Source organism: Phyllobates terribilis, unplaced genomic scaffold (assembly GCF_046119375.1).
Source record: "Phyllobates terribilis strain yellow unplaced genomic scaffold, ASM4611937v1 Scaffold_463__1_contigs__length_1437734, whole genome shotgun sequence".
Classification (NCBI taxonomy): Eukaryota; Metazoa; Chordata; class Amphibia; order Anura; family Dendrobatidae; genus Phyllobates; species Phyllobates terribilis.
In genome coordinates this window covers 722,224-748,873 of record NW_027363223.1, presented here as the reverse complement: position 1 = coordinate 748,873, position 26,650 = coordinate 722,224, and the positions used below count along the sequence as shown (strand labels likewise).

The window sequence follows — 26,650 nt, the reverse complement described above, 5'->3', positions numbered from 1 at the left end:
GCGAAAGGAATGATGGGATGGTGGGGCTGCGAAGAGCAATAATGGGGCTATAGGGGCTAGGGAGAGCAATGATGGGGCTGGGAGAGCAATGATGGAGCTGGGGAGAGCAATGATGGAGCTGGGGAGAGCAATGATGGAGCTGGGGAGAGCAATGATGGAGCTGGGGAGAGCAATGATGGGGCTGAGGAGAGCAATAATGGGGCTGATGGGGCTGGGGAGAGCAATGATGGGGCTGATGGGGCTTGGGAGAGCAATGATAGGGCTGGGGAGAGCAATGGTGGCATGGTGGGGCTTTGGAGAGCAATAATGGGGCTGGGGAGAGGAATGATGGGATGGTGGGACTGGAGAGAGCAATATTGGGGCTGGGGAGAGGAATGATGGAATGGTGGGGCTGGGGAGAGCAATAATGTGGCTGATGGGGCTGGGGAGTGGAATGATGGGGCTGCTGGGGCTGTGAAGAGCAATAATGGGGTTGATTGGTCTGGAGAGAGCAATGATGGGACGGTGGGGTTGAAGAGAGCAATAATGGGGCTGGGGAAAGGAATGATGGGATGGTGGGGCTGGGAAGAGCAATAATGAGGCTGATTGGGCTGGGGAGAGCAATGATGGGATGGTGGGGTTGGGGAGAGCAATAACGGGGCTGGGGATAGGAAAGATTGTGCTGATGGGGCTGGGAAGAGCAATAATGGGGCTTTTGGGAGCTAGAGAGAGCAATGATGGGGCTGGGGAGAGCGATGATGGGACTGGGGAGAGCAATGATGGAGCTGGGGAGAGCAATGATGAGACTGATGGGGCTGGGGAGAGCAATAATGGGGCTGATGGGACTGGGGAGAGCAATCATGGGGCTGGGTAGAGCAATGATGGGGCTGGTGGGGCTGGGGAGAGCAATTATGGGGCTGATGGGGCTTGGGAGAGCAATGATAGGGCGGGGAGAGCGATGATGGCATGGTGGGGCTGGGGAGTGCAATATTGGGGCTGGGGAGAATAATGATGGAATGGTGGGGCTGGGGAGAGCAATAATGGGGCTGATGGGGCTGGGGTGGAATGATGGGGCTGCTGGGGCTGTGAAGAGCAGTAATTGGGCTGATTGGTCTGGGGAGAGCAATGATGGGACGGTGGGGTTGAAGAGAGCAATAATGGGGCTGGGGAAAGGAATGATGGGATGGTGGGGCTAGGAAGAGCAATAATGGGGCTGATTGGGCTGGGGAGAGCAATAATGGGGCTGTAGGTGTTAGCGAGAGGAATGATGTTGCTGGGGAGAGCAATGATGGAGATGGGGAGAGCAATGATGTGACTGATGGGGCTGGGGAGAGCAATAATAGGGCTGGAGAGAGCAATGATGGAGCTGATGGGGATGGGGGAGCAATGATGGGGCTGATTGGGCTTCGGAGAGCAATGATGCAGCTGGGGAGAGCAATGATGGGGATGGTGGGGCTGGGGAGAGCAATGATGGGGCTGGGGAAAGCAATGATGGGATGGTGGGGCTGGGGAGAGCAATGATGGGATAGGGAGGAATGGGGAAAGCAATGATGGGGCTGGGGGCTGAGGAGAGCAATGATGGGAATAGAGGCAATGGGGAGAGCAGTGATGGGGCTGTAGAGAGCAATGATGGTGATGTTGGGACTGGAGAGAGCAATTATTGGTATAGTGGGGACGAGGAGAGCAATGACGGGTTGCTGGGAGAGAGCAATGATTGGGATGCTGGGAGATAGCAATGATGGGGTGCTGGGAGAGAGCCATGGTGGGGGTGCTGGGAGAGAGCCATGGTGGGGGTGCTGGGAGAGAGCAATGATGGTGCTTGGAGAGAGCAATGACGGGGGTTGCTGTGAGACAGCAGTGACGGGGTGCTGGGAGAGAGCAATAATGGGGTTGCTGGGAGAGAGCAATGACGTTGGTGCTGGGAGAGAGCAATGATAGGGGTGCTGGGACAGAGCAATGACGGGGTACTGTTAGAAAGCAATGACAGGGGTGCTGGGAGAGCAATGATTGAAGTGTTGGGAGAGAGCAATGACGGGGGTGCTGGGAGAGAGCAATGATGGAGGTGCTGGGACAGAGCAATGAAGGGAGTGCTGGGACAGAGCAATGATTGGTGTGCTGGGAGAGAGCAATGATGGAGGTGCTGGGACAGAGCAATGATGGGGTGCTGGGAGAAAGCAATGATGGGGTGCTGGGAGAGCAATGATGGGGTGCTGGGAGAGCAATGATTGAAGTGCTGGGAGAGAGCAATGACGGGGGTGCTGGGAGAGAGCAATGATGGAGGTGCTGGGACAGAGCAATGATGGGTGTGCTGGGACAGAGCAATGATGGGTGTGCTGGGACAGAGCAATGATGGAGGTGCTGGGACAGAGCAATGATGGAGGTGTTGGGAGAGTGCAATGATGGGGGTGCTGGGAGAGAGCAATGATGGGGGTACTGGGAGAGAGCAATAATGGGGGAGCTGGGAGAGAGCAATGATGAAGGTGCTGGGGCAGAACAATAATGGGGTGCTGGGACAGAGCAATGATGGAGGTGCTGGGAGAGAGCAATGATGGGGTGCTGGGAGAGAGCAATGATGGGGGTGCTGGGAGAGAGCAATGATGGGGGTGCTGGGAGAGAGCAATGATGGGATGCTGGGAGAGAGCAATGATGGGGGTGCTGGAAGAGAGCAATGATGGGGGTGCTGGGACAGAGCAATGATGGGGGTGCTGGGACAGAGCAATGATGGGGGTGCTGGGAGAGAGCAATGATGGGGGTGCTGGGAGAGAGCAATGATGGGGGTGCTGGGAGAGAGCAATGATGGGGGTTTCACTTTACTGGTACTGTAAAGCCTTATATATTTTCCGTGTGAACGTAACCTTTCAGTTAATTGAGTCACAGAGACTGAATAATTGATATAATTGGGCGGCGGAGATTATAGTTAATGGCGAGCATAGTGCTGCTTATCACGTTATATTTTGATTACTAAGTGGCTAATAGTATATTAATGGGTGGGTGGTACATATCTGTATTCAGGGGAGCATGTATGTATACAATATATGTGACCTTGTTATTTTCTAGGCTGGAGATCATCGTGACAAGATGAGTCGTGGCTGGGAGATGTCGACATGAAGGTCTGACCAGATGGAGAAGAAGCAGCAGAAACAGACTCTGATCATATGAGACGTCAGCGGTAAGTGCCTGGATGTAAATATTATTCTGTATCTGCACTGTTTGACTTGGAGTGATAATGTTATCTGTAAAATCCCTTAGGCTGCATTCTCACATTTGTGTGAAATGTTCGTGTGCTGCCAGATTTTTTCATCGGATGGTCCACGGACTCGAACAGTTTTATAAATCCATTCACACATCCATGAAAATCACTGATCTGAGAATGAGATCTGTGAGGGTCAGATAATGTTCTGTTCAGATCCGAATTTGAGGATTAGAATAGGACATGCTCAATGAGTCTGTAAAAGCGGGCAGCACACCGACACTGCACACAGATGCAGGAATGTAGCCAAATTATGTATAGCATACGCCCTTAGTATATAGTGTACTCACTTTTTATGTATAGCATACTCCCTTAGTATATAGTGTACTCACTTATTATGTATAGCTTCGTCCTTAGTTATATAGTTTCCTCTTTTATTATGTATAACACCCTCCCTTATTATGTACCATTATCTCTAGCTCTAGGGGGTCACAGTTGGGAAATCATACTGTGTTGGGGTCAGCAAACTTTGCTCTGTGAGTTGAGGTGGGGTACAGTAGGGTCATTATACTGCACGTGTGAAGGAATTCACCATGGGGACATCATACTGTGTTTGGGGTGCACTTTTGTTGGGATCACACTTTATGGGGCAAGAAAAGAGGAATCTAGTACTTCAGCAGGAGGAAAATTACTATGTAAAGGATGGAAAGTTGTGAGATCTACTCTTCTGTGACCCCCACAATTATTTATATTTTTTGGGGGAGGGGGGGTGCCCAGTTAGAACTTCTGCTACAGGGCCCCATGATTCCTATGTACGCCCCTGATTACAGGGCTGGAGGGGGAGAGCGGCGCTATAATATACAGAGGGGTGGGCAGAGAGAGCAGTGGCCATGCTGTAAGCAGCCTCTCTGCTCTGCTGGAGGCTAGAACCTCCTCTCCTTCTCTAACAGAGCAGACAGTGAGGCATCCTTTGTGCAGAACAACACAACTTTTTCAGAGGTGGATACCTTCTCCTAACTCCTGGGCCCCCTGTCTCACGGCCCCCATAGCAGCAGCGTAGTCTGCCACTATGGGCCATATGCCAGTGCCCTCCAACAAGAATTGAAAGACTCTTGTCTGGCTACAAAAAGCATTTACACGCTGTGATAATTTCAAAAGGGGGTGCTACTAGGAACTAACCATGCAGGGTGCCCAAACTTTTGCATTGACCCATTTTCCTTTTTGTAATTTTTAAAATGTAAAAGATGAAAATATATATTTTTTCCTAAAATACAAATGCAATGTGTCATCTTTAACTTTAGCCATTTTAGAGATCATTTCATCTTCAACTTGCTTAACTGTTCACAATAACAGTAATTTTGACCAAGGGTGCCCAAATTTTTACACGCCACTGTAATTTATACTAATCCATAGAAGACGCTCATAGTGATACCTATCATGGTTGTGTCTTACTGCAGGTGGGAAACCCTACTGGAATAAACAAGCCATGTCTAAGATGCCTGTGTGGTTTACCAGGGAACAATCCCGTTAGGTCATGTTCCCACAAAAAAAAAAATATCCTTAACGGTCCAAGCAAAGTGAATACAATTTCATGAAAACTGCCCACTGTACATCTATAACCTCAGCTGAAATGTGCATATTTTGGTGCATTTTTTCTCTACAGTCATCTATGGGGATCTTGAAAAAAACACAGTTGAGTTTTGCAGTTGTGCAGTTTTTCTGTACCAAAAATGCATTGAAAATGCTGATTCAAATAAAGAGGAAAATGCAGCAAAAAAATGCAATAAGACAAAATTGTTATTGAGTATTTTGGTGTGGACACCTGTAGAAGACGTCGCTAAAAAGCAGCAGGAAAAAAAGGCACAAAAATCACTACGTATGAAGCAAAACCTGCAATGACCCATGTCCCTTTATTTGTATTATAACTGAGGCACTTATGACAGAGATTTTTCTGGAATGAGACTAGTGATGAGTGAGCACTAAAATGCTCGGGTGCTCGATGCTCGGGTCCAGCAAATTGGAATGCTCGGGTGCTCGACCAGAGCAATGAGCCCAATATAAACTCAAGCATTTTTCCGGTGACTACCCCCAGCGGTCTGCAGAGGGCCTAAAACTTGCACAAATTGATGGGAACAGTGCTCAAATGACATGGGAACAGTATGGGGAAGACACCTGGAAGCATTTCTGACTCCCATGTCACTGCTGTCAACAATGTTGTCAGAGCTATTACGCCACTTTTACGGACTCACAATAAAACATACAAAAACTAAACCAAAATGGATTTTCCTGGGAAATATGTTAAGGAACATCCTTTCCAGGAAAATGACTTGTATATAAGGCAAAATGAATAACCAAAAACAAAATGCTCCTCCACACCTTGAGCTATGTTCACATGTAGAGTTTTTGATGCGTTTTTGCACTTTTGCATTGCTTTCAACCAAGACATATGCATTCACCGGGAAATGTCATTTTAACATTGGCCATGTGGTGTGTGAGACATGATCAGACACATCCTGTTTCATTTTTGGACTCTGAAAGTCCCAAAGCCTATTTTTATAGGGCCAGCAGTCGGCCCTCGCTATTATTAGAGAGCCATCAGCCGGCTATGCTTTGTTGTTCCCATTATTAACGAGTGGGTCTCCTATACAGTTATTGGAGGGGCTGCCAAAAATTTGGAGGAACTCCAATGCCCCTTGCTAGAGACGTAGAGGCCAGAGAGCCTCCTAAAAACAATCTTCCCATTGTTAGGAAGTGGGTCTCTCATAGTGTTTGCCTATGCAGTGAATGCAAAAGCTGGCAAAAAATTGGAGGCACTCCAATGCCCCTTGGAGGAGACGTAGAGGTCAAAGAGCCTCCTAAAAACAATGTTTATTAGGAAGTGGGTCTCCCATAGTGTTTTCCTATGCAGTGAATGCAAAAGCTGCTAAAAATTTGGAGGCACTCCAATGCCCTTTGCAAGAGACGTAGAGGTCAAAGAGCCTCCTAAAAACAATGTTCCTATTATTAGGACGTGTGTTTCCCATAGTGTTTTCCTAAGCAGTGAATGCAAAAGTTGCCACAAATTTGGAGGAACTTGCAAGACACGTAGAGGAGGTGATATGGTAGATATGGTGGTGAATGTTATGGTGATAGAGGATGAGGAGAAGGCAGAGAACAAGAGCAAATAGACAATATCAGGAAGCGTATACCCATGTATAGGTGTGAAGAGGTGCATGGGAATAGACCTCCCAAAAAAAGACACTGGATTTGAGTTTATGTTACACTGCTAGCTATCATTCGGTCGTGTTGAGAAGTCTGGCCCAATCCAGCTCTTGTTCATTTTTATAAGAATCAGCCTGTCAGCATTTTCAGTTGACAGGCGGATGTGTTTATCAGTTATAATTCCACCAGCGGCACTAAAAACCAGCTCTGACAAAATGCTAGCGACAGGGCAGGCCAGGACCTCCAAGGCGTAGAGAGCCAGTTCATGCAACGTGTCCAGCTTGGATACCCAATAATTATAAGGCACAAAGGAATCACGGAGGACGTTGGTATGGTCAGCAAGGTATTCCCTCATCATCTTCCCAAACTTTGCACTCCTTGTAAGAGTACCCCGCGCCTCAAGGCCTGTAAGATGGGAGGGTCTGAAAAAACTGTCCCAGAACTTTGGCAGTGTTCCCCTGCCTCTGCTGGATTGGAGTTGTGTCTCTCTCGTCTGTACTCCTTGGTTGCCAATGAACTGTGACCTCTACCGCCAGCGTTTTCAGATGGGAATTTTTTTAATAATTCCGCAACAAGGGCCTTCTGGTACTGCCCCATTTTAGTAGACCTGCCCGCCTTGGGAATTAGAGATAGAAAGTCCTCATTGTAGCATGGGTCTAGAAGTGTCATTAACCAGTAATGACTGTCATCCAAAATTTGGAAAACGCGAGGGTCATGGGAAAGGCAGTGTAACATAAACTCAGCCATGCATGCCAGATTGCTAACAGGCAAGACTTCTGTGTCCTCACCAAGAGGACGACTGACCATGCTCTCCTCCTCCTCCATGTCCTCAGGCCATCCACGCTAAACAGACGGTATGACAGTTGTGCAGGTAGTACCATCTATAGAGCATGAAATTAGCTCCTCCTCCTAATCTTTCTCATTTTCACCCAGTACACATTGGGATGAGGTGAGGCTGGGCTGTGTGTAATCACCCTGTATGGTTCCTTGCTCCATCTCATCATGCTCCACCTGCAATGCATCCTCTTTGATTGTGAGCAGAGAGTTTCAGAAGACAGAGAAGCAAGATGGTGATGCTAATTATGGTATCATCACCGCTCACCATCTTGGTGGAGTCCTCAAAGTTTTGGAGGATGGTACATATTTTTGACAGGTCTTATGTGTGGAGTCTGAACTGAATACCGATGGCCTTGTTGATGCTGGTAGTCAACAACTGCCCTCTTGTGCTCGCAAATCCTTTCCAACATCTGCAATGTAGAGTTCCAATGCGTGGGGACATCACACATCAGTCGGTGAGCTGGAAACTGCAAACGCTGCTGAAACACGGCAAGGGCAGCGGAAGCTGTAGATGACTTTCTAAAATGGGCACACAGGCGGCGTACTTTGACAAGCAGATCCGGCAGTTCCGGGTAGGTTTTGAGAAACCGCTGAACCACGAGGTTAAGCACTTGAGCCAGGCATGGTACGTGTGTGAGCTCGCCTCGCCTCAGAGCTGCCACCAGGTTCCAGCCATTGTCACACACGACATTGCCTGGCTGTAGGTTCAGCGGTGTCATCCACAGATCTGCCTGCTCTTTCAGAGCTGTCCACAACTCTTCAGTGTTGGGTGGTTTGTCACCTAAGCATATTAGCTTCAGCACATCCTGCTGCCGCTTGGCCCAAGCAATGCTGCAGTGCTTCCATCTTGCGACTGATGTGGTAATTTCAGAGATGGATGCTGAAGAGGAGGAGAAGGTGCAAGAGCTGTAGAATGTGGGGGCAACCCTGATTGACCCAGGGCCCGCAATCCTCAGCGTCGGGAGGACGTGTTCCGTCCCAAAGTCTGACTGGGTCCCTGCTTCCACTATGTTAACCCAGTGTGCTGTCAGTGAGATGTACCGTCCCTACCCACAAGCACTTGTTCACGTGTCCGTGGTTAGGTGGACTTTCCCAGTAACTGCTTTTTTGTGGGCACGGCTAATGTTGAGGGACACATGCTCATGTAATGTGGGGATGGCACACTGTGAGAAATAGTGGCGGCTGGGGACCGAGTACCAAAGGACGGCCGCCGCCATCAGGTTGCGGAAAACTTCCGTCTTCACAAGCCTAAAAGGCAACATTTCGAGCGCAAGCAGTCACGAAATGTGTGAATTTAGTAGTGTGGCCTGTGGGGAATTGGCTGCGTATTTACACTTGCGTTCCAAGGACTATGGTAGGGACAACTGAATTCTGAGCTGGGACAAGGACATGGACATGCTTGCTGATGGTGCTAGTTGAGAGTGTGCAACAACAGGTGAAGGCTAGGAAGCATCTTCGCATGTGCCATGGACAGAGGATTGACTTGCATGCACAACAGCAGAAGAAGTGTGGCACCCCGGGGGTCTGGTTGCCACAGTAATAGAAATATTACGTCTGAGAGCAAGTGGGAGGTTTCTCTGGTCAGGAGCCCTTAAGCATGCAACATCTCCTGCCCAGATCTGGGTGGGGAGGAATCTGCCCTTATAAACTGGGTCTGGGGCGGGATTAGGGAGTCAGAGCCTGGAGAGGGAGAGTTACAGCAGGAGCTCTGTAGGAGCCAAGAGCTGAAGACCAGGGGCTGGAGCTGAGCAGAGCTCGCCCTGGCAGAAGAATCCAAGTACCGGACACCGGAGTCCGAGGCTGTGGGGACGTATATTCACCCAGCAGCAGAAACCAGCCGGCAGGGGATTCCAGGTCCTCTGGCCATAGAAGCCCGGAAGCTCAACCACAAAGAAGGGACCAGCACCGCCATCGAGGAGCGGAGGCTACCAGAAGGCCCCAAGTCACCAGCCATACGGGTGAGCACCACACGGTATACTCAGGGACGTGGGCTACTTCCACTCGCTTACAGCAAGGTAGCCAGGAAGAGTGCAGATAAACGGAGAGGCCTACAACTCCACCTGGCCAGGGGAATTCCTGCTTGCTCGCAGACTGACCAGGCCCCTTATGCTAGCCAGTACTCCCGGGAGGGTCTGCTTTAATATCATCAGTAAAGACCCTGAACTGCACTGCAAAGACTCTGAGTCGTTTCTGCTTTCCCACCGCATACAGCACTACTAGTACTGGGACTCCCGTGCACCATCACCCTCATCATCCACATTCCCTGCCCTGAGGCTATACTCTTCCCGTGGGGAGTTATCCCATCTTTTGCTGCGCACACCACACCAGCCTCAGCGGACTGCCTCGCACCGGCGGTACACCCTGACCGCAATCCACAGGTGGCGTAGTTGGACAATTAGCCTAAAACCCTACAAAATACCGTCATTGGCCTGACCTGGGACCGGGTCACCGCCACGGATACTACAACCCCCCAGAAGCCCGGTTCCGGGTGCCCGTCGGCCCAGGGGGCGAGTCAGCTTTGGCGCAGTCGGCAGGATTTCGTGCCCACAACCACCGGCTACTGCGCGCCTTCAAAAGACTGTTCTACCTGTTCTGGTGAAGGTACCTGCCATCCGGAGCCGTATCCCGCCATCTTCAGCCGTTCCCCGCCATCTTCAGTCGGTTTCCCGCCATCAGACGCCATCTTCAGGACGCCGCGCGGGAAGAAGAGGGGCGTGGACACCGAAAGCGCGCGAGATCTGAAGCTCCGCCCTACGCACCGACGCTGCGCAAGGTCCTCGAAGGGAGAGAGAGCGACGCTGACGTCATCAGAGCGCGACGCAAGGTCCTCCACCCTGACGATCGTCTGCGGAGCCGCAGCCTACGGAGAAGAAGCAATGGAAGGTAGGCCACACTTAACTAGGGGGGAGGAAGATGACGGACACGGAGGGACCCTCTACCACCTGCGCGGCCGCTGCCGCAGTAATGCCATTTACAATGCCCTATATCCCCAGAGCGGCCTGGCTGCCCCAGTACTCAGGGGAGTCGCATACCCTAAGCGACTTTAAAGAGAGACTGTACAGCCTGTTTGAAGTATACCCCCTGACAGAGGGACAAAAAGTGAGCATATAGATAGGCCAGCTAACCGGGGCAGCCCAACGTGAAGTGAAGTCCTGGTCAGTCGGGGACAAGGAGACTATAAAAGAGATCTTAACCCGGCTGAGGGACACCTTTGACACCCGCACCTCAGCAGTGATCAAAATGAAATTTTATGGGTGCAAGCAGTGGGCCCAAGACAGTATAAGAGACTATGCTCTGAATTTGCAAGAGGCCCTGGGAGCCATTAAACAGGCAGACCCTGACAGTGTGCGGAATGCAGATGAACTGTTGACTGAGCAATTTATTGAGGGTCTGCTGTCCAACACCCACCGAACCCAGTTACGTGCAATGGCCTTGCAGAACCCTGGTTTAGAATTTGCAAAGTTCAAAGACAGCGCCATCCGGGTGCTCCGAGAACCGGCACCGAGTAGCACTGTAACCCACCGGCGCCCTGCTATTACCTATCACCAGGAGGCGGCGCCCTTGTCTGCAGGGCCTGTGGGAGCTGATGCGCAGGCTTTGGATAACAACCCGGCTACAGACTTGCACCACCAGGTCCAAGAACTGACAAAAGCGTAGCCGCGCTAACCAGAACTGTGCAGTCTTTACAGGTCTCTCCTCCAGGAAAGATCCAGCTGGCATCCGGACCGGAGGACGTCCCATGGCACCGACAGAGGAGGATCCAAACGTCCAGAGGAAGACCCAGCGACAGATACAACGAGAACGGACAACCCATCTGCCGCCGCTGCAATCAACCCGGACTTATGGCAAGGTACTGTCATTTAAACGGGCACAACCTGGGGTAGAGGGCCAACCCCCAGGCATAAGATCATCAGGCCCATCGAGCTGGCGTGATAAATACGTAGGGGGGGCGTCCGGTCATGCCTGTGGTACTGGATGGCATTCCTATGAGTGCCCTACTGGACACCGGGTCACAGGTGACTACCATCCCGTACGTGCTCTTTAAGCGGTACTGGAATGACTCGGACATAACCCGCTACCCAGATGACGACCTGAGTATAATCGCCAGCAATGGTCAGCCCGTGCCGCAGGTGGGGTTCAAAGAGGTGACCATTAAGATCGGTAAAGTCGAACTAGCGGCACAAGGACTGATTATTGTGGACATTGACCGTCATGAGAGTCACCCTAGAATAACCTTGGGAACTAACGTGATTGAAAATTGTCTTGCAGAGGTGATTCTCATTTTACAGCAGGTTGCAAAGAACGCCAGTTCCAGCCAGCAGCGTGTCCTCCAAAAAGAAATCCGGGCACTGATGAAGCGGCAACAAGTGAAACTATCTGGTGGTGAGATAGGTAGCGTGAGAATGTGTGACCCATTCCCTATTGCCATGCCCCCAAAAAGCGAGATGATGATCTGGTGCCGGGCAGCTATTGGTCTAAGAGGTAGAAACTACCAAGCAATGGTAGAACCCGTCTACTGAGACAGTAGGCCCACCATTTTGACAGCACGCGGGGTGGTCGATGTACGCCATGGGAGGGTACCTGTCCGCATCATAAATATCGGGGAGAGGGAAGTATACCTGCCCCGGTATGCCACGCTAGCCAAATTGTTCACCATAAAACAAAATTCTGTAAAGGCCGTAGAACCCTTGGTTCCATCTCAACCAGAGGAAGGTAACGGCTCTAAGAAACAAATGGAGGACTGGTGTCAGCAACTGCATTTGGGTACTGACTCCACTCCCTCACACCAAAAGCAGGGAGTCTACCGGGTGGTTCAGGAGTATGAGAGAGTCTTTAGTAAACACCCACTAGACTTCGGGCGAGTAAAGGGGGTAGAACATCACATCCCCACAGTAGACCATCCGCCCATAAAAGAAAGATACCGACCTGTACCCCCTGCACACTATCAGCATGCAAAGGGGATGTTGCGGGACATGAAGGAGGCTGGGGTAATCAGGGACAACTGTAGCCCCTGGGCAGCTCCACTATTTCTAGTGAAAAAGAAGGATAACACAATGAGAATGTGTGTAGACTACAGAAAGGTCAACCGTATCACACACAAAGATGCGTACCCGTTACCTAGAATAGAAGAATCTTTAGCTGCATTAAAAATCTGCTAACTTCTTCTCCACTTTGGATCTTACTAGCAGGTACTGGCAGGTTCCTGTAGCAGAGGCAGACAAGGAGAAGACTGCATTCACCACCCCGATGGGTCTCAGCGAATTCAACTGTATGCCGTTCGGGCTCTGCAACGCACCAGGAACCTTCCAGCTGTTGATGGAATGCTGTCTGGGACACCAGAATTTCGAGACGGTCCTGTTATACCTGGACGATGTCATCGTTTATTCCAAAACCTACGAGGACCATCTGAAACACCTGGCAGAAGTGTTTGACGCCCTGGCAAGCTACGGCCTAAAGGTGAAACCCTCCAAGTGTCACCTCCTGAAACCAAAGGTGCAGAACCTGGGACACGTGGTGAGTGCTGACGGAGTGGCTCCTGACCCCGATAAGAACACCGTGATTAAAGACTGGCCAAGACCCTCCAGCATAAAGGAAGTGCGGCAGTTCCTCGGGTTGGTAGGCTACTACCGAAGATTCATTCCCGGTTTCACCAAAATGGCAGCCCCTATGCAGGACCTCCTGATAGGTCAATCCAGGAAGGCCAAAAACCAGAAGCCGCCCTTCAGGTGGGAAAAGCTGGAAGATGAGTCCTTCCGCCAGCTGAAGATGGCCCTCACGGGGGATAAAATCCTGGCGTACCCTGACTACAGCCATCCCTTTATCCTCCACACGGACGTGAGCAACATCGGGCTAGGAGCCGTACTGTCCCAGATCCAGCATGGGAAAGAAAGGGTAATCGCTTACGCCAGCCGAAAACTACGGCCCACGGAGAGAAACCCTGAGAATTATAGCTCATTCAAGCTAGAGTTCCTGGCAGTGGTGTGGGCAGTGACCGAACGTTTCAAGCATTACCTTGCCTCTTCCAAGTTCACCGTGTACACGGATAACAACCCGTTTACACACCTGGACACTGCAAGACTTGGTGCCCTTGAGCAGAGATGAATGGCCCGCCTGTGCAACTATGAATTCACCATCAAATACCGGGCGGGACGCTCAAATGCCAACGCAGATGCCCTCTCCAGAATGCCAAACTTACCGGACGTAGGGAAAGATCTGGAAGAAGTCGATCTCCCTGCGTTCCACCGTCATGGGATTATCCTGTATTCCCACCGTGTAAGGGACAGGCGCTCTGCTACGTTCAATCCCTTACCCCACTACAGCTGGGCGGAGACACAAGACAGTGATCCCGCAGTCCGTCTGGTGAAGGAAATGCTGACACAGGCTGACGCCCGTCTTGATCCAGACGCTCCGGAGGAGACCAAGCAACTGTGGAAGGAGAAAAGTAGACTGTTTCTCTACAAGGAGAAGCTGTGTCGGAGAATGGTCAACTCTAGAACACATGAGCTGGCCTGGCAGGTAGTGGTCCCAAGACGAGACGCGGCTATGGTTCTGGAGGCATACCACGACGGAGCAGGGCACTTCGGATGGAAGAAGCTGGAGTTCCTGTTGCGTGAACGGTTCTACTGGGTAGGCATGAGAGGAGCCATCGAGAGGTGGTGTAGAGACTGTGGCCCGTGCAACCTAAGAAGGAAGGACCGTGCCAGCCAGAAGACTCCCCTGCAGCCCATCATCACCAGGCAGCCACTGGAACTGGTAGCTCTGGACCATGTGAAACTGGCTCCAAGCAAATCTGGGTACGTCTACGCCCTCACCATCGTAGATCACTACTCCCGGTTCCTAGTGGTGGTCCCTGTCAAGGACTTAACGGCTCAAACAGCAGCCAGAGCCTTCAAGCTGCACTTCTGCCGTCCACACGGGTATCCGGAGCAAGTGCTGACGGACCAAGGACCAGCCTTCGAAGCGGAGGTCTTCCAGGAGTTCTGCAATCTGTATGGCTGCAGGAAGATAAGAACAACGCCCTATCACCCTCAGACCAACGGACTATGTGAGAAAATGAACCAGGTGGTGATAGACTTGCTAAAAATGTTGCCCCTGGAAGAACGCAGTCTCTGTCCTGAAAAACTGCCTGATCTGGTGGACTTATATAATCACATCCCCGTAGGTTCTACCAACTGTACCCCGGCTTACCTAATGAGAGCAAGACCTGGTAAGCTGCCTATTGACCTGGATATGGGAGTCCTGACACCTGAGGCCACCTCGCCAGAGGCAGACTGGGATACAAAACGGCAGCAGCAGTATCGGAAAGTACAGGAGAGCGTCGAGCGGAGTCGGTCTCAAGCAAGAGAAAGGCAAGAGAAGGCTTATAACCAGTATGCTCCCGCTGTTCCCCTGGTACCTGGAGAGCAGGTCTTGAAGAGAAAGAGGCGGCTCCACAAATTGGACGACCAGTGGGAGAAGGACCTGTACACCCTACTGCCCTCAAGCCATGAGAACCCAAAAGTCTGTGTCATCAGTAAGGATGGAGGAGAAACCACAGCCATTGTCTCCAGAGACCACCTGAAGAAGTGTCCCGAGCAGCTACAAAGCCCTGAAGAAGATCAAGAAAACCCTCAACTCGCAGAGGAAAGGGAAGAAATGATCAGTACCGTACTCGGAGACTTTCCCCGGTCCTGGACTCAGATCAACAACGCAGTCGTGGTACCCGTCCTCGCCTTTCTCCAGCCAGCCCCTCAAGGGCCTACAGAGGAACAGGGAGTGTCAGAAGAGCAGCCGGCCCAGGAGGCAGAAGAATTCATACCAGCAGCCCAGGAGAATCAACCCTCTGCTAGTAGTGAGCCTGCCGTGCACCGAGTAAGCCAAAGAGTACGCAGAAAGCTGCCAGACCTACCCGCAACACCTCCTACACCCTGTAGTGCAGAGCCAGATAGTGGGTTACGTAGGTCCACCAGGAGTACTAGAGGACAAATGCCCGCTCGCTGGAGAATCTAAAATGTCATCTGTAAATTGCAAATGTTGAAAATAGTTTATGATTTTGTTACCTGGTTACTAATTATGTTTCTCTAGTTACCCTTCAGGTTTATTTGGACTGACAGGTTATGGACGTTGAATAACCGGAACTACATTGTAGATAGTTGCACCTTGGTGCCTCTTACGAAGATGGCCGCGGAAGAGAAAACCTGTCTGTCGTGCCCTCCATGTGGCCCAAAGTAGCTAGCCTCAGCCTTGCAGCCACGCCCAGGGCCAACGTTTGGGGTTTGCTTTGGACAGGTCCCCCTACTCTGTTCCAAGACTTCACCTTGTTGGGTGACATGGACACCCGGTTACGGACACGCCGTGACCTCTAAAGACTAAAGCTTCTTGTAAATATGTTGTTGTATTATTGTTTATACCCTTGTATTTGTGTTTTCTTGAAAATGTGTTTAGTCCCGGAGTACTAAAATTTGCTAGGGGGGAATGTGGCACCCCAGGGGTCTGGTTGCCACAGTAATAGAAATATTACGTCTGAGAGCAAGTGGGAGGTTTCTCTGGTCAGGGGCCCTTAAGCATGCAACATCTCCTGCCCAGACCTGGGAGGGGAGGAATCTGCCCTTATAAACTGGGTCTGGGGCGGGATTAGGGAGTCAGAGCCTGGAGAGGGAGAGTTACAGCAGGAGCTCTGTAGGAGCCAGGGGCTGAAGACCAGGGGCTGGAGCTGAGCAGGGCTCGCCCTGGCAGAAGAATCCAAGTACCGGACATCGGAGTCAGAGGCTGTGGGGACGTATATTCACCCAGCAGCAGAAACCAGCCGGCAGGGGATTCCAGGTCCTCTGGCCATAGAAGCCCGGAAGCTCAGCCACAAAGAAGGGACCAGCACCGCCATCGAGGAGCGGAGGCTACCAGAAGGCCCCAAGTCACCAGCCATACGGGTGAGCACCACACGGTATACTCAGGGATGTGGGCTACTTCCACTCGCTTACAGCAAGGTAGCCAGGAAGAGTGCAGATAGACGGGGAGGCCTACAACTCCACCTGGCCAGGGGAATTCCTGCTTGCTCGCAGACTGACCAGGCCCCTTATGCTAGCAAGTACTCCCGGGAGGGTCTGCCTTAATATCATCAGTAAAGACCCTGAACTGCACTGCAAAGACTCTGAGTCATTCCTGCTTTCCCACCTCATACAGCACTACTAGTACTGGGACTCCCGTGCACCATCACCCTCATCATCCACATTCCCTGCCCTGAGGCTATACTCTTCCCGTGGGGAGTTATCCCATCTTTTGCTGCGCACACCACACCAGCCTCAGTGGACTGCCTCGCAGCGGCGGTACACCCTGACCACAATCCACGGGTGGTGTAGTCGGACAATTAACCTAAAACCCCACAAAATACCGTCATTGGCCTAACCACCATGAGCCACGGGACCGGGTCACCGCCACGGATACTACAACCCCCCAGAAGCGCGGCTCCAGGTGCCTCTCGGCCCAGGGGGCGAGTCAGAAGCAGTGGTGCCACCCACAGACACTGTTCCTGGACCCTGAGGTTCAGCCCACTTAGGGTGCTTTGTTGCCATATGCCTGATCATGCTGGTGGTGGTCAGGCTGGTAGCTTTGCTACCCCTGCTGATGCTGGCCTGGCAGGTGGTGCAAATGACCTTTTTGGGTTTATCAGCAGTGTCATTGAAAAACAACCAGACTCGGGAAGACCTAACAATTGTACTGGCAACTTCCGTTGAGTTGATGTTACAGGGAACGGTTGCCTGCCTTCTGTCTGCTGCCACCACACTGCTTCTTCCTGCCTGTTGGGGTGCTATGCCTCTCTCCCCCTGTGTGCTGCTGTCCTCACTCTGTATGTCCCCCTGTCAGGTTGGGTCAGTTATGATATCATCCGCCACCTCGTCTTTCACTTCCGCACCCTGGTCCTCCTCCTAAATTTCTGACAATTGTGTCTCATCATCGTCCACCTCTTGTGACAGTTTCCCACCGTGGCTGCTCAAATATTTGGGCATTGCTACATGCAATCTCCTCTTGCCCCGCTTCAAGTGGACCGGGTGAGAGGCCCGAATCTATAAATTGAAAAGTGAGCAGCTCTTCGGAGTGTCCAAGTGTGGGATCAGTTGTCTCCGGGCGCTCTGCATGGTGTGAGGAATATGCGGTCCAGACTCACGTATACTGAGACTTGACTGTGTGGAAGACAGCGTGGTTGTGGTGGTGGCAAAGTGAAGCATTATCTGCTATCCAACCAATAACCTTTTCACACTGCTCTGTGTTCAATAGTGGTGTTCTGCGGTCCCCTATTAATTGGGACAGGAAGGTCGAGCGAGAAGATGTGGATGTTTGTTGTGGCACAATTTCAGCTAGCCAACGGCCTCAGCCTCGTCCTCTGCATGCACCATCATCAACATCACGTCCACTTCCCCATCCCTTGCCAAGCTACTTGCCCATTTTAAATGGAGGACAATATTTTCCACGTTCACTACAAATGGCTGGATATCAACCACAGCGATATGTGATATGTGTGACGGAAAACCACAGTTTTAAATAGCTGACCTGTAGGTATCTATTTTTAACAGCAACCTCGTGTCAAAAACTTCACTGACACACTGCAGGAAAATTTCAATGGAGGCCAGAAATGGCAGAATTTTCAGCGCACTTATATGTGATCCGTGTTATGGACAATCCACAGTTTTAAGTAGATGGATTTTTAGCACTGTACTATGGAAAGGATCTGGCTGTATTCTGCAGTGCCAACAAGGAAATGGAGCAGAAAAATGGTATTCTCTGGATTGCTTTTTAAGCAAATAATGAGGATTAAGATCCCAAAAAAAATAATCCTGGCCCCTGATACCTGGAGCTATTTCTAGAAATATCTGTAAAAGCACCAGCAGCAGACAGAACTGGAATGGACCCTCTTTCTATATGCACTGTAATCTGCCACATACACTGCCTGCCTGCCTAGCACTGATATCTATGCAGCTGGATTAGTCCTCAGAAGGACTGTTAGTAGAGATGGATATGTGTATAATATATGGTGGTATAACTACACTAACTAAGAAACAAGCAAATCTCTCCTTAGCTCACCTCTCCCTACACTGCATGATGCAGTGACTGTGACGAGCATGGCGGCACAAGGTCTGATATAGACCCGATGACTCTGTGCGGCCAACCAATCATTGTAATGCCACAACCAACAAGGCTGTGGCATTACAGTGTGTCGCAGACAATTGCTGCATGTTCATTGTCTCTCTAAGGAGCGCCAAACATGCAGAGAGGGGGCCCGAGCTCCCGCTGAGCAAGTCAGGAAATACTCGGCGAGCGCCGAGCATCTCTAGCAGTGAGATGCTCGGGCGAGTACCGATCAGTAGCGAGCATGCTCGCTCATCACTAAATGAGACTTGTTCACATATGAATGTATTACAGTTTATGCACGTGCAATTCAGAAATAGGCATAAAATTAGGATTAGTATCTAATATAATGTAGTTGGTCTGGGCTTTCATCACAAGTGACATGCTCCAATTTAGTTGTTCACCAGGTTTTTGCCTACAGTTCATTCATTCAGAGTCATACCTGGTGTAGCATCGGCGTCTCTGCCTCCTGCCCGGCAGAGACGCCGTCACTCTTACCGCCATGGTCCTGCTCCGGCGTCTTCCGGCCTCCCTGCAGCTGCTGCTGGTGCATGCAGCTTTCCCCGCTCTGTGCTTAGGGCGCACGCGCCCGCTCCCTCTCTCTTAAAGGGGCCTCGTGCGCCGTCCTGAAAAGTCCCCGAACAATGGCCGGAGGACTTCCCCTATAAATGGCACTTCCTCCAATATGGAGGTGCCCATGCAAGGTTGTAGCTCTGTCTACTTACCTCTGCTTCAGCCCTCAGGTCCCGCTGCTAGTCTGACTACCAGTCCTGTCCGCCAGCCTGACCCCCCTTCTGCCCGACAGTCTGTCTACAGTCCAGTCCGCCAGTCTGTCTATGGGCTCTGCCCACCTGCTTACCTGGAAGCACCTACCTGTTACCTGCCGTGCCTGCCAGCCTGCTTACCTGGAAGCACCTGCCTGTTACCTGCTGTGCCTGCCAGCCGCTTACCTGGAAGCACCTGCCTGCAACCTCTTGTGCCACCAGCTTGTCTACCCGGATCACCAGTCAAGCCCGCCTGCCGTGTTCATCCGCTGTACCGGTCAGTCCCTACCTTCTGACCCGTGGGAGTCACCTGCTCTCATACAAGGTCTGGCCCAGAGTAGCACCTGGTCCCTCTGCTCGGTCCTTCTCTGGTCACAGAGTCGATTGAGCCGCCGTACGACCCCAGTCAGTCCGAGTTGATACACAGTTACGCCCCTCTGGTCCCTCCTTGCACCGCTAACACAGAGGTTCCACCACCCGGATCCGTAACACCTGGTAGTATATGGCAGTTCTAATTACTTTCATAGAAGCTAGAAGTAATCTATAAATATAATTCTATATAAAAAAATAAAAGAACCTGAATGCAATAGAGGATATCACCAGGAAAGTTTCAGATCCTTAGGCATTACTAAGGCTGGTGCTACTTGGTGACTTTGACCATAACCCAGGTTTCATAGCCAAAGATCGCATTACGACCTCTAGTATACCGCAAATGACTCACCCCCTGGGCCGTGTGTGTAGGGGAACACCTGGAGCTGGGTCTCTGTGTAATACTGGGGGTTGTAGTCTCCGTGGTGGCGGCCCGGTCCCGTGGCTCAGGGTAATGTTTAATTGTCTGACTACGCCACCCGTGGATTGCGGTCACTGAGAACCACCGCTGCGGGGCAGACCGCTGAGACCGATGTTGTGTGCGCAGCAGAGGGTAGTATAACTCCCCACGGGAGGAGTATAGCCTCAGGGCAGCGTCTATAGACGGTGAGTGTTGTGGTGCGTGGGCGCAGCAAAAATGACTCAGTCCGTGCAGTGCAGTTCAGGGTCTTTACTGTTGGTGATGAAGAAGGCCCTGCCGGGAGTACTGGCTAACATTAGAGGCCTGGTCAGTCTGTGAGCGAACAAGAGTCCCCCTGGCCAGGTGGAGGTATAGGCCTTCCCGTCTGACTGCACTCTTCCTGGCTACCCTGCTGTAGTCGTGTAGTAGCCCACGTCCCTGAGTGTACCGTGTGGTGCTCACCCGTATGACTGGTGACTTGGGGCCTTTGGTTCCTTCCGCTCCTCGATGGCGGTGTCGGTCCCTTGCGTGTAACTGAGCCTCCGGGCTTTCTATGGCCAGAGGACCTGAAATCCCCTGCCAGGTGGTTTCTGCTGCTGGATGTAGATATCCCCACAGCCTCGGACTCCGGTGTTCGGTTCTCTGCGTCTTCTGCCAGGATGAGCTCTATCAGCTCCAATCCCTGGCCTTCAGCTCCTGGCTCCTACAGAGCTCCTTGCTGCTGCTCTGTCCCTTCCTCTGGAACTAGACTCCCTAACACCACCCCAGATCCAGTTTATAAAGGGCAGGTTCCTCCCCTCCCTGGACTGGTGCAGGAGGTGTGGCATGCAGTATTGCTCCTGACGAGGAAAACCCATGCTCGCTCTCAGACATGGTATTTCTACCACTGTGGCAACCAGACCCCTGGGGTGCCACACAACCACAACAAGCAAGTCACAAAAAGTTGGAACCACTTGGATTATCTCACTATGCTACAGGTTGTCTTCTATATAGTTTTATTTTTTAAAAATAAGCCTATTGTGGTCTGAAAATATGAAGAAAATAAATAGATACTCAACTACAAGACCGCTCCTTCACAGACCTACCCATACAGATCCCCTGTTTCTTCCTGGTTCAGATTGGCTGCAACATTGACATTCAGTCAGTGGCTGCTGACTGTCTGCAGTGGCTCTACAGCAAGATACGCAGTCAGCAGGGTGGAGAAATGGCAGGGGTCAGGTAGTTGAATATCTATTTTTTCATTTTATATATATATATATATATAATTATTTTAAATCCAGTATACCCAGTTTTAAAGTATAAATAAAGTAATGCACAGGCCATTTAACTAGTTTTCTAATCTGTCTGTTCACCAGTAATCAAAAGTATGTTTATCTCAGCGGCTGATGAGGGGCTTGTAAAGGGGGCAGGGGTTCCTCATGAGCTGCTAACTGAGAACGATCTAAATGACTAATGCAACAAAATGACTCATCAATCAAAAAAATGAGACATGAGTTCTTTAAATATTAAGAAGAAACTTAGATGACATTTGTATTAATTTCCTCTACAATTGGGAAAATAATATTAATGAGCCCATACCTGCAGGCTATATAATTTCCATCGATGACAGATACTGTAGGAAATACTGATCGGGTGCGCTGGATTTCAGCATGCAGAATCTTTCCTTTTCACAGGAGACAAAATAATCCTGAAGACCTTGGCAGCGGCTTATTCTCATGTTCAGCTGTACAAGTGCACGCTTGTCCGCTCCAGGAGTGCATGCATATGGGGGACTAGTGAGTGATGATAACTGTCAATCAAAGAAGTGTTTAAAGGGAATCTGTCACCAGACTTTTATCATGTAATCTGACAGCAGCATAATGTAGGACCAGAGACCCTAATTCCAGTGATGGAATGGGCTGTTTGCTGTAGTTTTTATAAAATTATGGAGTTCTCAGCAGATTATCACTAGAAGACTAGTAAACCTGCTGCCACGTAGTCCTCAACATTCATGAGCTCTGTATAACCCCGGCCACTCCACTGATTGGCTGCTGCTTTCTGCCTATGCACAGTGTACACAGAAAGCTGGCAATCAGTGGTGTGGGCGGGGTAATACACAGCTCAGCATTCAGAGACCTGATAGATCTGCAGCAGATAAAACTGTGATTTTATCCACTGCAATAAGCAGCGCAGTAAGTGATACATCACTAGAATCAGCGTCTCTGTCCCTGTATTATAATGCTCTTAGATGGGGAAGCAAAGACCTGGTGACAGATTCCCTTTCACTGACATCTATCTAAGGTGTATGGCTGCCTTTACTCTGACTAAAAACAGAAAGTGTAAAACCAGTATGCCCTACAACAGTTGTAGAAATGATGGGTTAGCTGGCTTTTTTTATCTTTTGGGCTACTTTACTATGTTTTGCAGCAATTGTATATTTCCAGGGTTCAGAAAATGTAGAATCATGGCAAAAACAAACTCCAGAGTACAATGAAGACCTGGTTATATACACTATTTAACACTATATTTCATTTACATCATACATTACTGGGATTTTAAAAATAAGGCAACCCCTCTCCAAATGATGTATTAGGGCAGTGGTGGGGAACCATCAGCTCGCAGGCCATTTACGGCCCAAGATTTCCTTTTCTCCTTCCCCCGGGCAGTTTCCTGGGGACTGCAGTGCTTGGGCCGGGGATCACAGCGCTCTGTGCTGACTGCCGGCACTACTTAATGCTGCGGTGCATAAAATAAATGATTACATCCTACTTTGTGGATGGTATCGGCGTACTCTGCCCTCCGGTCCCACCCACAGCAGTAGCAGAAGCCCCTCCTGTGATGTATACTGTATCTATTACCCACCATGGACCAAACCTCCAGATACCACTCACCATCAGAATAAATAATTTATGTGTAAGGTGCCTCAGCGAGGTAGTCGTGGGCGAGCTGTAGCCCCTGCTCGCTCTGGCACCCTACAGGCAATACGTGTCCTCCCTCTGAAGTGTGGCTGTGTATGTGGTGCTCTCCACTTACTTCAAGCCATCCGATCGCAGCTGTCTCCAGGCATTTCTCTTCTGGGACCAGGGCAGCAATAAATTCAGAGGACACGATGTTCATAACCATAACTGTGACTTTACTTGGGGAAGAGGAATATGTACAATATTTACAGGCAGATATAATGGATAAGGCCCGACAGGTTATTATCTCCCTCACAGGCACTGGCAACATCTTCAGCCCTGGTTCCCTCTTTGAGTGAAGCATCTCTGTGACTCTATTTCTAGCCCAAGAGACTCTTCTGCAATACCAACAGTGTTCCGGATCTGATATCTCCCCCACGTCTTAGCCTGGAGTCCTATTTATCTTCCTCTGCTACCTGCAGACTAGAAGTGCCCCGGGTCCTCAATATCACCGTGGCGTCTTGTGGCTGGTTACAGGTACTGCAGCCCACAAGGAATTATGCCAGGAACAAGCTCTATAACACTCAAGGCTTGATCAGGGCACTAAGTCCCCCCTGTACTCTACTGACTGAACCACTGAAGCTAACCCCTTAGCTTGGCCTAACAACAGTTCAGAGAGGTTTAACTACTTCATTGTCAAGAGGAAGGCTACATCCTTCCCCACTATTACATTCCCCCACACTTTAATGTTGGTCGTCCCCGACCACACTAAACAATCAATACAGATCAGCATTTATGGCATCATATCACATTACTATATTACTAAAACATTTTACTACAAGACTGGTCCTGAAGTCTTCTTCTTGGGAAGGAGACCGGCCCTTCTCGGTTAAGGGCCCCGGAACTGAAATTCAGGACAGTCCATTGTTATAACACTTGACTCTTGCTCAACAATACTGGTCCTTCTTGGTAAGGACCCTGGAAATGCAATGTTCATGTCCATATTTTTTAAGACAAGTCACCCACTAATAGCCTTCAATCTCCTTTGAAGGCTGCATTCTGAGGCACACGGTCACAGGGAACACCCCGTGAGTCTCTCTCTTCTTGGCCCTAGCGGGGGTCACCGGTTCTTCCCGCTAGGCCGCAAGTCTCTTAGGTTTAGAAGATAGCCATCATCAAGGTGTGCCTCAGCGTTGCAAATTCCAGCAGAAAAAGGCGCAAACCAGCCTTCAACTGTCTGCTGCTACTACAGGCCCACCTGGCCTCGAGGGTATCTCAAACAGTCCCTCTGATTCCTTTTCAGAAAGAGAAAACACACAGGCCTTCTGGCCAGGAAGGTATCAACAGTAGCTTCCTAGAATAACAAAGGCGAGGCGCCTTAAACTTCGTTTCCTGAGACTCGACTGGTCTTCAACCTTTAACTAGGGGTTCCTCGAAACTCGACCCCTCAAAATAGCCTGCTGGATGAATCGAGTAACTGCAACTGCCCAGAGGGCACCTTGGTCACTGCTCAGGTGTCTCACAGAATTTCTCCATTTTCTTCCAGACTCCTCTCAGGCAGAACCAAGCCACTTCCAGCTGAAGTTATCACTGGAACTACCTGCACATCTGCATCAGACTCCCAGAGTGAAGTCAAGGCCCAAAGTCCTTCCTGAAGCTCCTCTACCATCTTCCTCCCCTCAGCATACCACCGCTCTATGCTACTGAGGAATTCACCGCAGCTTTTTTGGGTTGGCAACTGAGCAGCATGCAATAGTTGCTGGCTTGCGTCCGGCCTTACTGAACAGGATGGAGCTGAGGCTTGCATAACTTCTGCAGTGGGACACACCTCTTCTTGGTATTCTAGAGAGGTCATGGACGCTCCAGTCCCTGGAGCGGTGTACGCTGAGTGCCTCCATTTAGGCTGAGCCACAATAACTGGGAATGGTAATATGTCTGGAACTACTTGATCGCGGTGATCAGGTCCCCAGGGCAGACAAAAGACTCCAAGTCCCCGCCAGTACTCGTCCACTGCATACAGGTCCCCATATTGACTCTCACCGCTCATGCCTTCCATCTCTTCATCATCACCGCCAATGCTCATTCTCAATACAGGCTGGGCTCTTGGCTCGTAAACACTGTGTGTCATCACAACTGATATCTTCCCCAGCTCCTTACCTCTCATGCGCTGTTAGAACTCTCCTGTTAGGTTTTTTCTAGTTTGCTGGTCACATGACCATTTTTGCCTATTTACTCCGGCTCCGCCCTCCTGGCCTTGCTGGACTTCATTGTATTTTCTACTCTTGATCTAGCTTGGTACTCTGTTACCTTTCTCTGTTAGTTTTGCTAGGTCTTCTGACCTCTATGTTCTATGTTGTGTGTTTGTCTTTTACTGCTACAATTTCTGCTAGGAGGTGTCCAACTTTATCCCAGTCCCTAGTTCTTGTAGGGATCCCTCGCTTGCATCTATAGGTCTTCGTACAGACTAGCCGAGGACTTTAGCGGGTCTGATCGCAGGATCAGGTTCCCCGTTACATCGTAGGGATCCAGTTTAGTTCTATTGTAGGGACAGATCTCCTGTCTTTCCTTAGTGCTTGTAGCAGATCATAACATGCGCTGGGACGAAAATGGTGCTGGTCGCTCGCTGATGACGCGCGTCCTGCGCGTCCAACTCCTCCTCTTTCTGGGCTGGCCTTCTGATGCGACCATCGCGTCACACCTAACTGTCAGCAGCTCCGCCTTCAGCCGTGCCCCTTCTCTGGGCGCGCTGGTACTCACTGGGCCGGACTTCGTTTTGTGCCGCGCCCTCTTCTTCACTGGACGTCCCATTCTGGGACGCATCTTCACTGCTGGGCCCATCCTTCTTTGGGCCAGAACTCGTAGGGGCTGGACATCTTTTCATGCTCTCCGGTGACGTCCACTCCCACGATAGGGGGTTCTTCTCCTAGACTTTACCGCCACTGTCACCATCTTGGAATCCATGCTTCGGGCCGCCATCTTGGGCCGCATGTCTTCCAACACGTTCTCCTCAGTGTTCTTCGTCGGCTCTTCCCCGTTTTCTTCATGCGAGGAGCTCACATCCTGCCGACTTCGCCAAATGTAGGGTGCCTCAGCGAGGTAGTCGTGGGCGAGCTGTAGACCCTGCTCGCTCTGGCACCCTACAGACAATACGTGTCCTCCCTCTGAAGTGTTGCTGTGTATGTGGTGCTCTCCACTTACTTCAAGCCATCCGATCATGGCTGTCTCCAGGCATTTCTCTTCTGGGACCAGGGCAGCAATAAATTCAGAGGATACAATGTTCATAACCATAACTGTGACTTTACTTGGGGAAGAGGAATATGTACAATATTTACAGGCAGATATAATGGATAAGGCCCGACAGGTTATTATCTCCCTCACAGGCACTGGCAACTGTAGCGTCGGCGTCCCTGCCTCCTGCTAGGCAGGGACGCTATTCCCCTCACCTCTCCGCTCCGTGCCCGGCATCTTCCTCCTGCTCTGCTGGCAGCGCGCGCTCCTCCCCGGTCACTGTGCTTAGGGCGCGCGCTCTCCCCCTCTCTTAAAGGGGCCGCGCGCGCCGCCCTAAGGAGTCCCCGGCCGAAGGCCGGAGGACCTCTCCATATATAAGCCACCTCTTCCAAGATGGAGGTGCCCGAGCAATGTTGTTGCAATGCCTTTCAACTCTGCTTCAGCCCTCAGGTCCCGTTACCTGCCAGTCACCTGCCAGATTCCTGCCTGTTTCTTATCTACCTGCGGTCCGACAGTCTGCCTACCAGCCCTGCCAGTCTGTCTATGGATCTGTCTGCCTGCTCACCTGGGAACGCTCACCTGTTACCTGCCTGCTAGCCTACCTGGAGGCTCCGCCGTCACGTGCTGTGATCACCTGCCTGTCCAGAGACTCTTGCCCGCTCACCTGGGAGCGCTCACCTGCTACCTGCCTGCTAACCTACCTGGA

At 50.8% G+C, this 26,650-nt stretch overlaps 1 long non-coding RNA gene across 4 annotated transcripts in view; it reads left to right on the top strand.

Moving 5' to 3' along the window:
- Positions 1-26,650, top strand: part of LOC141229233 (uncharacterized) — a 189,018-nt gene that overhangs the window by 78,897 nt on the left and 83,471 nt on the right. For all 4 annotated transcript variants that reach the window (XR_012295959.1, XR_012295958.1, XR_012295960.1 and 1 more), the window contains one exon: positions 3,037-3,148. This is a non-coding gene — a long non-coding RNA (uncharacterized lncRNA). The remainder of the gene's footprint in view (positions 1-3,036; positions 3,149-26,650) is intronic.